The sequence below is a fragment of the Trichoplusia ni genome, chromosome 25 (genome assembly GCF_003590095.1).
Source record: "Trichoplusia ni isolate ovarian cell line Hi5 chromosome 25, tn1, whole genome shotgun sequence".
NCBI classification, from domain to species: Eukaryota; Metazoa; Arthropoda; class Insecta; order Lepidoptera; family Noctuidae; genus Trichoplusia; species Trichoplusia ni.
The window spans coordinates 1,763,597-1,776,270 of NC_039502.1; the positions used below are offsets into that span (position 1 = coordinate 1,763,597).

Here is a 12,674-nt window from a genome sequence, read left to right on the forward strand (position 1 = left end):
GAATTTTGGTATGGCAACACGGATATGGATGCTAAGTCCTTCATGCGTTTTTTTTTGTGGTTAATTTCACGTTTTAGATGTTGTTGATTTTAATTTTAATTTACTACACTTCGAATTTAATCCTTTAAAATGTTAAGTTAATCTGTCCTACATAAATCCAAGTCCAAAAAACTACTAATTTAAAAACTAAAACCTCTTTTCGGTCTTGAAAATGCATTTTTAAATTAGATCAAGAATCTAAACCTCACAAATCTCGCCAAAATAATAATACGAACATCGTATAAGTATAACGTGTTTTGAAAAGCAATTGTCCCAAAGTGCTGTGACTATTGAATCAGTGAATGCGAGAGCCCGAATATCTATTTTACAAATGAATAAACAAAATAACCGTTGCTTCCCTTTCAAGAAAATTACTTAGAAATATGATGGACATACAGCGGGTTTCCTTATTGTCGGAAGGCACGGATATACCGAAGTGTTATTAGAAATAATATGTTTCGATGAAATCATTGTGTCGGTTTTCGTAGATAAAAGTAATAATATTGTATTATCTATTTAGTACACTTCGTTTAGATATACGTACGGTGTATACGATGCATTTGGGGTAAGTAAAGATGTTTATTTGATTGTTTTTTTTTGTTTGTGCTTCTAGAGACTAGAAGACATTTTAAAAACTCACTTAAGGTTTTAGCAATATTATTTAAGATTTTGGAAGACATTGAGAACAAACATTCGTATTAATGTAGATTATTTTATACTAAAAATAAAATATATAAAAGTATGGTATTGCCAATAAAAAAGTTATAACTTGTCTTAATTGGTCACTCTCGACAAGTATAAAATAATATAAACTATCATATTATAGTGGCAAAGAAAAAGTCTATAAAAGCAATAGAATTAAACATTATCTAAATGTATTTTTAAATAAATGTAAACACACTTAACCTCAAAGATGTAATACATAAAATTGCAAATAAATATAATGTTATGCAAATGAAGCTATAAAAACGACCCACACAGCTTCCTTATGTATTATTATTTAAATATATGGTAAATATCTTCATTAGTTGATAAAAACCGCAAATCTTATGTAAGTGAGTATGGTCGTGCATTGAATTTTATTAAATCACTAATTGTTTATAAGCGCAGGTCAAAAGCACGGCGGATTATGTCATTACTAAATGCACATAAGACGGATAATAATGGAAACGTACTGCGTAATTAGATTTAAAAATAAAAAAATCTGTATTTTTTTTCATAATTATATCAGTAAAGAATTGCGGCCTTGCGTTTCTATGCATGGATTTTTAGGTGCAAGATCGATACAACTCAGGCAATGTATCAACAGGACTTCAAATGTTATAGATACTTTTGATTATTGTCAGATGTCACTTATTAACTGTGAAAGAAAACATTACGAGGAAACCTGGTTTAAAAATATTGGAAAAATACGCCGAGCTAGCGTGGTGATCAATGCTTATATCTTCTCTATTAGAAGAAAAGCTGTGTCCAATAGTCGGATATTTATGGGCTCGCATTATTCTGCAGAAATTATGAGAAGAGTATAAGAGTAGAGAGTAAAAATTAAACGACTCGTATTCTTAAATTAATAACTAATTGGATAATGTGTAATACATTTTATATTGAAATACATTAGGTTTTGAAATTTCGTGATTTTCTAAAAAAACATCAAGCTGTATATAAAATAAGGCGGGCGTCACACCGCGAGGGAGGTCCGTAACGCATCATCAACCGTCATGAGGTACTCATTGTTCCAACAAATATCAGCCAAAACCGACCTGAGTGATTGTCGGTTTTAATTCTATCATACCGTGCATGCATTTATTGTTATTTTATATTCAGTAAGTATTGAATATAATGGGAAATTTCAAATTCTGCGGTCACATAATATTCTTATTAGTATTTACAACGTTCTTGGAGAGTATACTCTTATGGGATGTTTATCTCTCTTACTCGTCCTTTTTAGATTGTATTATTTCAGTTTCTGAGTAGGACATTTATTGCAAGAGAAAACTGTTAAGTAAACAGTCAACAAACATTTTCGTATCTTAACGGCTCTATAAAAACTGTAATCTCAAATCCGAATCAAATTTATCGGCGTTTTGGACTAACGTGTCATTCTCGTAGTGAACTAGGTGGTCCACTAGGGTTTTATCTTTTCCTTATCAATGGGCATCGGGCATCGGTGGCCGAAGCGAACGTGACATGCTTGCAACACAACGGACAGTGTTATTGCTTTCGTCACGGAACACACGAAGGGCAGAGGGATATCGGCTGTTTGATTGACACTACTTATTTATTCATTCCTTCCTATGTCCTTCGAAAGGGTTGGGTCACTTGCCCTTACTAGCAAGTCTCGATTGTTACAGTAGATGACCTATTTATGAGATAATGAGATTACGAAGTGGATTTTGTGAAACTATTAGCAATGATTGAAATAAGACCTAAATCATATTTGATTGACTCGGAAATGGACAATCTTATAAGGTCAAAAAACTTTGGTAGGATATTTTACAACCCTATTTTTAAAAAAAGCACTTAGTTCTTAGTTGTTTGAGACCAAAGAGACAGTACCACTTTAATTTGTAACTTAGTCCATCTGTAATCTTGTAAGACCTATACAATCGACTTCCAACAGTAGGGGTCAGTTCAAGTCGTCCTGGACCCTTTAAACACAAATAACACCTTCAGGGAACAATGTTTATGAGGTTTTCATTGAACGGAAGTCAGAGGAGGGGGGAGGGGGGGTGAAGGGCACGAGGATGTTTGACATAAGTAGTGTAAAGTCTACCTTGGGACGTTCCTTATTTGTCAGGTCATTAACTTGTCGTAACGTGTCCCGGGCAAGATATTTGTCTTCGTGTTTGCGGGCAAATATGTTTTTGTGTGAGTAATTGCGGGATAATACGATTAAATGGTGGTTATATGAGTTGTGTTGTGTCAGTGTTATGATCTTGCCAGATGTATTAAATGAAGGGACGGTATGACATCCTAGCTTCCCTTGTTTTGTAAGCGACGTGCTGTGTAAACAGAAAAGACGATTACAAAAATATTGTGTGCATGTTGGGAAATATACGTCAAAAGATAACATTGTTTAACATTGTCTTAACACCTACACATACATATCGGAAAAAAAATCCGAGAATATCCTAGTTTGATGAACTTGTTTAGAAACAACAATCATGATTACATTACACAGTTATAACAACAAAAACGTGCCAGAATCGTTAACAATACAAAAACAGTCAAGGCCTAGGTCGCAAGAGGAAAAATCTCATATTTCAAACTAATTACACCAAAACAATGTCTTGGTCGAGTCGTTGACCCCAGAGACAATCACTCGGCGTTGCCTTTTAAATTCATTTTAAATACAGATAATATTGATAACTGCCTAGACGCGGTCAACGACCCACTATCAACGACCTTCTGGGCGACCGATATAGGTTTTTATTTCATTTTAATATTTATTCAATGCGCAAAGACGTATAGGTATCGAATAGTCATTTGTTTGTGCTAAAATTAGCGCACCATGCTTGTGTGAGACGTTTCGCGGAATTGTGTCCACAGAATTATACCGAATTATATGTTTTTTTTTTCATTTCAGTACTAATATATGGGATACCTATTAGGATCATATAGACTTAAGAAATATAAAAAAAAATACATGCAAGAGCTTTTGCAAATAAGTTTAATCATTAATTAGTAGCGGTATTTCTTCCCTTGGGATAGAAAGGTTTTGGTATAAACATAAGGGTTTTATTCTCATGTTTAACATAACCGTTGTTTTCCTGCCTAACCGTGCGGCATCGGGGAACCTCCGTCACAGTTAATATGACAGCCATTCACAGTTAAGTTTCACGAAACAAATAACTGTTTCACGGTTATATAACTCTTGTTTATTTTGTATTTACTACCTGAAAATATGTTTTTTAAATAAATAATGTCTTCGTATTGTTGTAATATGATTTTTGTTTTACAGGACTGGAAATAACAGAAGCGTTGAACATAGTTGCAACACTCGTTCTGAACCTCGTCGAAGGAAAAAAACTGAATCTGAAGAATATGACAATGTAAAATATTAAAGCCAGTATTAAAGAGAACATAGGTTTTGTCCTTACTTGTATGCTTACTTATTGTGTTTCTTAAAATCAACAGGGCCAGAAGAATACCAGTCACTTCCTTCTTCTCTTCTCCTTCCTTCCTTTCATACCTGATACCGCTGATGGTAGATAGCATAATAAATAAAATATAAGAAGCCATTGGCTGAGCTACAACTACATAAATTGAACGATAACAGGTTAAGCTACGCTTGATGCGGTTGGTCTGTGGATGGGTGACCACGACTTCCTAAGTTTTCGGAAGGCACGTTAAGTTGTGATTGTCAGATTGTCAACAATATTAAAACTTATAAACTAATTTATTTTGCGTCATCTTAACGAAAGCTACATTATAATGATATTCTACCGGTTTAAATCGAATCCATTACTAAATAAATCATCACACAAATTAATAAATATAAGTTCATTCCAGCATTCACTTCACATAGGTCAAGTCGTTCTCATTGATCACCGTATGATGTCATTAGAATGACGTCACGCATGCGCTCTCAATTCACAGTCGTCATCATCGTGAACAAATCGGTTTACAGACGTTAACACATTGGCCAGCAAACACTTCGTGACTTAGATATATGGTCATAGTGTATTTATGGCTTAATCACTAAGATTGGTGATCGTCAGGTCGAATAAGGGGAATTGTGGAAATACACAAACTGATGACTGATATTAAGTCATTCTATCTATAATGACCTATGTATGACAAGCTCGTGGCTAAGCTATAACCGCATAAGTGAAACGATCAAAGGTTAAGCTACGCTTGACGCGGTTGGCCCATAGATGGGTGACCATCTTTGTTATAACGAGGTCCTCCGTGTTTATGACGACACGTTAAATTGTGGGCCCCGGCTGTTATTCCTACATCCTTACAGTCGTTACAGATAGTCAGAAGCTTGACATTCTGAAAACCAGTCTTACCAAGGGGTATCGTGTTGCCCAGGTAACTGTGTTGAGGAGGTCAGATAGACAGTCGGTCCTTGGAAAACACTAGTACTTAGCTGAATCCATTTAGACTGGAAGCCCACCCCAGCATACTTGGGAAAAGGCTAGGCCGATCATCTAAAATGACCTATGACACTATACTTATAAGTAGCCCCGTAATAAATTAAAGCAGGTTTAGTCGTTTTTATTCCTTATTCTCGTTTTGTTTTATTTGTTCAGCTAAATGAAATGATTGTTGCCTACTGGGTATGCGCAACCGTTTCCATATCTACACCACCGAGAGGCCTGAAATAGGTGCAATATGAAATTGCGCAGTTTAACGAACTTAACCTGCCTCACCACAGTTTTGCTTACTTGATGATAAGAGGTTGATTAGATGCCAATTTACAAATGTAATACAAAATATATTTCAATTAAACCTTTTACATTGTTTTGAATATTGCAACATATTTATTCCACAAATAATAACGCCTAGAGATAAGCAAAAAAATCCTAGAATTTTCCTAGCTTCTAGCCATGACAACATTTAACAGTCATCATGAAAATCCATTCGAAATTCAAGATCGTCGACCTATCATATGATAGTGACGTCACGGCTATCACGATCGGAATATTAGATAATAAAATAGCAAGGTGACACCATGATAAAAATAATCGGGGTTCAACGACCGAGTTTATCAGAACGACCTCAGAATCACCGATATGATATCACACTTTACCTATGTTGTGAAATGTTTCTAATTCATTAGTGTTTTTCCGACAATCTTCAAATCGAAATCCCGAGAAATAGTAAATTGATTTTCGGATGACTTTCAGTACTCTCCTACATATAATTCCTGTTACGATTTCACTAAGATATGTGAAAGCCTTTTGCAATTATTTAATGCCATAATTGAGCAATCAAAAACAACAATTCATGACAAGATTAATGTCATTGATATACCTTATAACGAAGTAACGAGATCCAATTATTTAATTAATCAAGAACATCAAAACCGTTTACTACACAAAGATATCAAAAAAGCTGAACAAAACAGAATGGTAGATGAACATATAATTAAAATAATACCAAACAGTTTCCATGAATCATAATACAATACAATTAACCCAGATTATTCTGATCGAGACATTAGCTCCATGAAATTATAAATGATGTAGGAAGTAACGCCGGTGAATCAACTGTTTGCGTGCTGCACTGGGTGTGGTGTGACTGGGATGAGTTTGGAGTTCGCTCAGTTTTCGTTCGAGGTTTTAAATTTGTATGATGAAGGTCAGGAAGACAATGTACTGGTCTCTAGGATTTGGTCTGAGAGAAATTCAAGTCCCATACAACAAGGAGATTAAGTGAACCAGTAATATTTCACAGTTACAGGGACCAAATTATCGATTGATTTTATATAAAACAATGAATACATATTTCAAGCAATCCTTCCAAGCCTCAATTTAGAATCAACGAATGTTAAGTATGTCTCTAAGGACTAAATAATACAGTTTCATCCTTTAAGCATATTACAAACTTGTTCCACCTTTCACTTGATTGTAAAGTGATTAACAAGGATAGCTTATCAGAAAAATGTTACATTTGCAGCAGTGAAATAATCCAAGCCGAGAAGATAAGATATAAATAAGCCCGTGAGAAGCGACAATATCTAGAAAGTGTTTATCAGAAAGAAAAATAGAGTGAATGAACAGACAATGTTAGAACGAACATTTTACATCAGCTGTTATCATTCGAACCATGATAATACAACTAGTGGGTTACTAAACGGATTAAAATGACAACGCACTCATGTGTTAATTTGACATACAGGTTTTACAGAAAAACATTTTCCTATTCCGCTTCTAGATCAATTGATGTCTAAAGATTTTTAATATTTGGTGAGATGGTCAAATTCAAGTTCAAAAACCATTTATTGAATTGAAACAACTAAATAGCACTTTTCGAGTGTCATTCGAACTTGACAGCATTCTTCTAAATGCTCTAGATATGGTGTATAAATGGTGAAACAAAAACTAGCTATGAAGAAAAAACGACAATACAAAGTCCACTTAGCCTGTATTTTGTTTTACAATTCAAATAATATAGTTGGTTTGTCAATTTTACCCAAGTCCACACAGCCAGCGATCGCAGTAGCCTTGTACTTTATCTAAAAGTGAGTCAATGCGCACATACCTACTGCAGCTGTTCTGGTTAACTCGCCCTTCGAGTATCGTGCGTTTCAATGTTAGGTAAATACTTAATAGCGAATATAGTGGGTCAGTGTTGGTTATTTGTTCGCCTTGCATGATTTTTTGCTTCATTTTCGTCTTGAAACCAATTTGTATTAGAATGATTTGTAATGCTATGATGGTTGTTAATAACATACCATTATGTACATTAAGGTACCACCCGTAATGTCTGTTTACATTTTGTTATATTTATGGTGTATTTTATGGAACTGTTATTTTTCTAGTTATGAATTTACAAGAATTCTCATTGAAAATTCGCATTATGAAATCGTATGAATTGTAACACTGTTTATAACATCAACTTATACTTTAACTAGAAATATCTATAAATGAATATAAAACTACACTTCTATAGTCACGTAGGAACAAATATCGGGAATCGATGACTCAAACGTACCACTGTCCATAGCGGTATAATAGTATAGATAAACACCTAGATAATAATAAATACGGCGGATAAGTGTCCTAGGGGAGGATTGTTTAGTCAATACAGCTGCATTGGGATCTATTCCGAGGTCAAACAGATCTATCATTACTGGGTAAATGAATACCACAATTTAAAACGACTCTTGAAGTAAGGAGGAGTAAACGAGATGGAGCAATACACTGCTTATATCGTCATCTCTCTCTTCAGGGTCTTTAGATGTCCCGATGATCACTCTGGAAATTGTAAAATAATTTTGCTATTACATATATAATGACGAGCATGTATAATAATGAATAGTTAATCTTATAAGCGTTTTGGATGTGTCATCTGTTAGCTTGTAAGATGAAATGAAATAAATAAATAAATGTCCAAAAGTACTCTATTTTGAGTCGTTCTCTACCTAAGCGTGAACTTACATGTACTTAATTGTCAATGAAGACTTGTAAGTATCAATTTGATAAGAAAATTCAAAGTACATAAAATTGGATGCCACGGCCATGATTACTTCGATAGTTCCAAGATCACGTCCTCATGAGTTCATTCGTGTTTCCTACCCGTCAAGGTCAGATCAGTGATAATTGATAAGAACTTGTTTATGTGTCTTGCTTGTTATCAACACATTTCGTAAGCAATGTTTATCGGTTTAGAGAAAGTTGTTATTTTGAAATGCTGTGGATTGTTTTGAAATGGGAGTGAAAAATATTTGTTTTTGCGCCTGTTTTGCAAGGATTAGGAATTGCTTTTTATTTAACTTGAACTTCAGAAACTGTTATGATATGTGTTGATTTATATTCATGGTGAAATACAATATCAGAGGAATATATTAGAATTTTGTTCAAAGTGTTAATTATTAAAAAAGATATTTGTGAGTTATTATAAATCAGCTCGCATTACTGAAACTGATTGTTATTTTCCGCTGACGCTTTTTATCTCTTATAAAATATTTATCACAATGATACGTAGGGCTTTGGAAACGATTTAAGCCTATTAAATTTCCATTGACTTGTTCAAAAGGTTCGTAATTTTTGCCTTCTTCTTTCATTCCATAAAAATTTCATAACATCATGCGGTATAATGTATCACATGTTTCAGTGCATGATTGCAACGCACGTGTCCCCACACGTTATTGCCAGGATCATCACGGAATTAGTCTACAATCGGTCAATACCTGACGCAAATCTGCGCCGATATCTAAGGTCACATTGCGTTAAAAATACGATAATCATGACCAGAGACGTCACGCTGACGTTTAAAAATCACGACGTCACTGTGCTAATGTCAATGTTTATAAGTGCAGAATGTACGTTGTTGAGAAAGTATTGTTTTCTGTTCTAATGTCGTATAGGAATTATATTTTTATAGCGCTTTCGACGTAAGTCAGGTGTTTCCCCACTATAATAGTACATTTTATGTTTTGCCCTAATCATCTCGATTCTGATTCTAGGCCTGCCTTTTGTAAATACTGTTCTAATTGGTCCTATATCCTGTTATTTTGATCAATCGATCATTAGCGATATTGTTAATGAGGTAAGGGGTACATCTAACCTTCATGGATATCCTTAAAGCATATAGTGTGTACAGCGCTTTATAGCTTATACTGACCTTAGTTTTATATCTCAGCTGTCCTTGGTTTCTGTTTCCGTCCAAGGATAGTGTGATTGTATTTCTAGACTCATTGATATCCATTTCTATAAAAAGATTTTATATAGCCTTTTTTGTAAATGAAATCTATACTAATTGTATAAAGCTGAAGAGTTTGTTTGTTTGTTTGAACGCCCTAATCTCAGGAACTACTTTTCCAAATTGAAAAATTCTTTTTGTGTTTAATAGACTTTTTATCGAGGAAGGCTTTAGGCTATAAAACATCACGCTGCGACTAATAGGAGCGAAGATACAATGAAAAATGTGGCAAAAACGGGGAAAAATATTCAACTTCGAGGGCTTCTGTTCAAAAATTCCTAACTTATAACTTCTAACCACGCGGACGACGTCGCGGGCAACAGCTAGTAGGTTATAATATTACATACCTTCACCAATTCTAAACACCAATTCCAACATTGGATATTTTATCTAAGTCATGGATACTGCGAGTCGAGTACTTACTAATGTTTTCTGACTCAAATGGGCTGAAAGTTGGTCCTACAAAAAAATACTTTTCGAAATAATAATGCGAGCTTGTATACATCGCCCTAATAGACCGTATTCCGTATAGACAAGGATATAGCCTTGATCACCACGCTTGTTCATATTGCGGGTTGGGTTTTCAACCTAAATATAATATAAAAAATTCTTGACTAACATCTTAAAACAAAAATTAATCTTTCCAAAACGATCGCTATTTGCGAACGTGTTAAGGTAAGGTCATATGATTTTAATCTCATCTCTTTGATTGTGCAATAAAATTGCAAAATAAACACTGAAATATTTAACCACTGTTGTGACTGCGCAATTACTTGGTAAATTGATGAGATAATAACTAAAAGAAGGACGATCTTTATTACAACTGTGTTTGATAGTTGGGTACTAAATAATGGAAGTATTTTTACGACACACGGACTCTTTAGGAACTTCTTTTACTTATAAAATGGCTAGGTTAAGTAACGATTGTCTATATGGCTAAATTAAAGATTTAGCAATGCAGCATTATTATAAAAAAAATTCTTGAAAAGAATTCCTCAGCAGGTATCGAATTTTTTAGTTTTTTTTCTCTTCTCGATCTTTGAAAGCCAAGAAGCATTCCAATGTAAGTATAATTGTTTTTGACATTCAAATGAATTGTTGGTACATACAAAATGTAGGAATCTTATCTGTTTCAGACAACCTTCGAAAAGAAAACAAAGTCGTGAGACATAAACATCAGGGCAGACTAAGACGCACTTATATACAATTTACACCTACTTATTGACAGCAATAACTCAAACTACTGGAAAACGTCAACTGTAATGATTGTGACGAGGGGAAATATTTGAATTTACTCTTCACATCTACCCTAACTCCTCAAATATTTTATAAGCAAACTGTCCCAAAGGTCACATTTTGTCCATCATCATTATTACTGGCCCGGGATTCAGCTGTTCAAATCCCTCGCGACTTTTCTTCCACATGTCTCCTTCAAGAACAGCGAGAGACCAGTTCTTAAAGAACTAATCCAGATTATCGTGCAATCCCCGCCTGGGTCTGCTTCACTAAAGTCCATTTTATGTTAACATCCATTTGCTGGTCTTTCTGCCCATTGGTTAATTGGCATGGGTAATGATTGATTGAATTATAGAATTCTCGAAGATTCAAAAACAAAAACTACCAGTCCGCAAAGAAAAAACGTAAGCATATAACATCGTCATCATATTAACAAGTAATCGTCGACGAGTAACCATGATTCCTAATCGATTTCTTTAATGCTTGATCGTGAAATAATATTGGCGTAATAACACTTCGCAAATAGTCTAAGAGTACCTATTTTATTATTAGTTACATCTTGACCTAGTAATACCTTAATCACTTCTCCATTCTAGTCAGAATGACTTGTCATTATATCATCATCCAGTTTTTGTATCATCGGCTTATCATTTGACAGAAGACCTAATTCCATGTAGTCCAAATATAAACCTGTCTTCAATCGTGTTACTTTTCCTATCCTCAAAAGGTCACAATTTATCATTCCTGCTCACCCCTTTAAGGAAACGTCGAGTATGTGACACTAAAAATAGCCAGATAACAAGTCTTGTAATGTTATCAGAGCGACAGATTGTCTGCCGTTTCGATTGGCGAATGAAACTCACGCTTGTTGAACGAGCGATAAAATTGATACGGGAAATGTTATGGCACTATTGTATACAGTTAAAGATGCTTCTTCTAGTAGGATTGAAGATTTCCATGTAAATGGGGCGATACTTGCTAAAGTTGTGCTGGGTGAGCATCCTATTGTTCCAGTAAACGCAATGAATAAAATGTAGACTATTTTGAGCTTAAACATAATTTATGTTTATAAGGTGTGCATTTCGGCAATTTTACCCTATATACATGTTATGTTTTAATATAATTACTAATAAGGGACAAACTTTTAGTTCTGTATAAGGGCATTCATAATGAACAACCAAATTGCTGTTCACCTTTTAATATCACCCCCAAGCCCCGGAACGACCGCGTCCTAAATCCGAGTCCAGACACTAAATATGGGAAATCGAATGTTCAATTTGTTTATGTATATTCATGAAGACGAGGAGACTGAACACCGCCCCGTACAAGAACATACCAAATTAATTTGGACCCACCTACTTGGCATTCATTCCGTACAAACCGATCCCCATGTTGCATTAATACGGCTGAATTAATCAACAGTTGTTGTTGATAAAGTCTTTCAGCTGATTAACAGCTGAGAAAATTTTGTTTGCTGCTCGATTTCTTGGTTGTTTATTTGGTATATGTTTTACATACTGATTGGGTGATATGTGACGTTGTGAGAGATTTATCAGCTTCACAGAAGTTTCTAGTTTGTTGATTCACAAGCTTGTATTGCGGAAGGTTAGAAGTCTTCCTGACAACCTTCTGATTTGTGCATCACTACAAGACATACAGGCACAATTTTATTAACACGAATAGTGTCCATAAACTAAAAATACAATTAAATTGAACAAATACTTTGTAGGATCTTAAAAATACTGCCAATGTAGCTTGATATCACAAAACATTGTTTCAATTTTTTTTTTTAATTAGACCAGTACTGTTCGTACTCAATTGAAGGTTTTCTGTTATAATGAAGTTATAATAATAAAACGTCTGTATCGTTAGCAAGCGATAAAGAGGCCGTAAGTTCAAATCCTGCTACTTTGAATAACTAATACTGTCCGTTAATACATTATTAGTCCAGACAAGAACCAACAATGCTTAACTGTGTTAGCTGTAGGGATAGTATGATATAGTTATGTTGATCACTTCGCTGG

The 12,674-nt window shown here is 34.5% G+C and overlaps 1 long non-coding RNA gene across 1 annotated transcript; it reads left to right on the forward strand.

Annotated features, from left to right (window-relative positions):
* Positions 1-615: 615 nt before the first annotated feature.
* Positions 616-4,150, forward strand: LOC113505404. Its single transcript, XR_003401627.1, has 2 exons — positions 616-2,907; positions 4,001-4,150. It is a non-coding gene; the product is annotated as an uncharacterized LOC113505404 (long non-coding RNA).
* Positions 4,151-12,674: the final 8,524 nt, after the last annotated feature.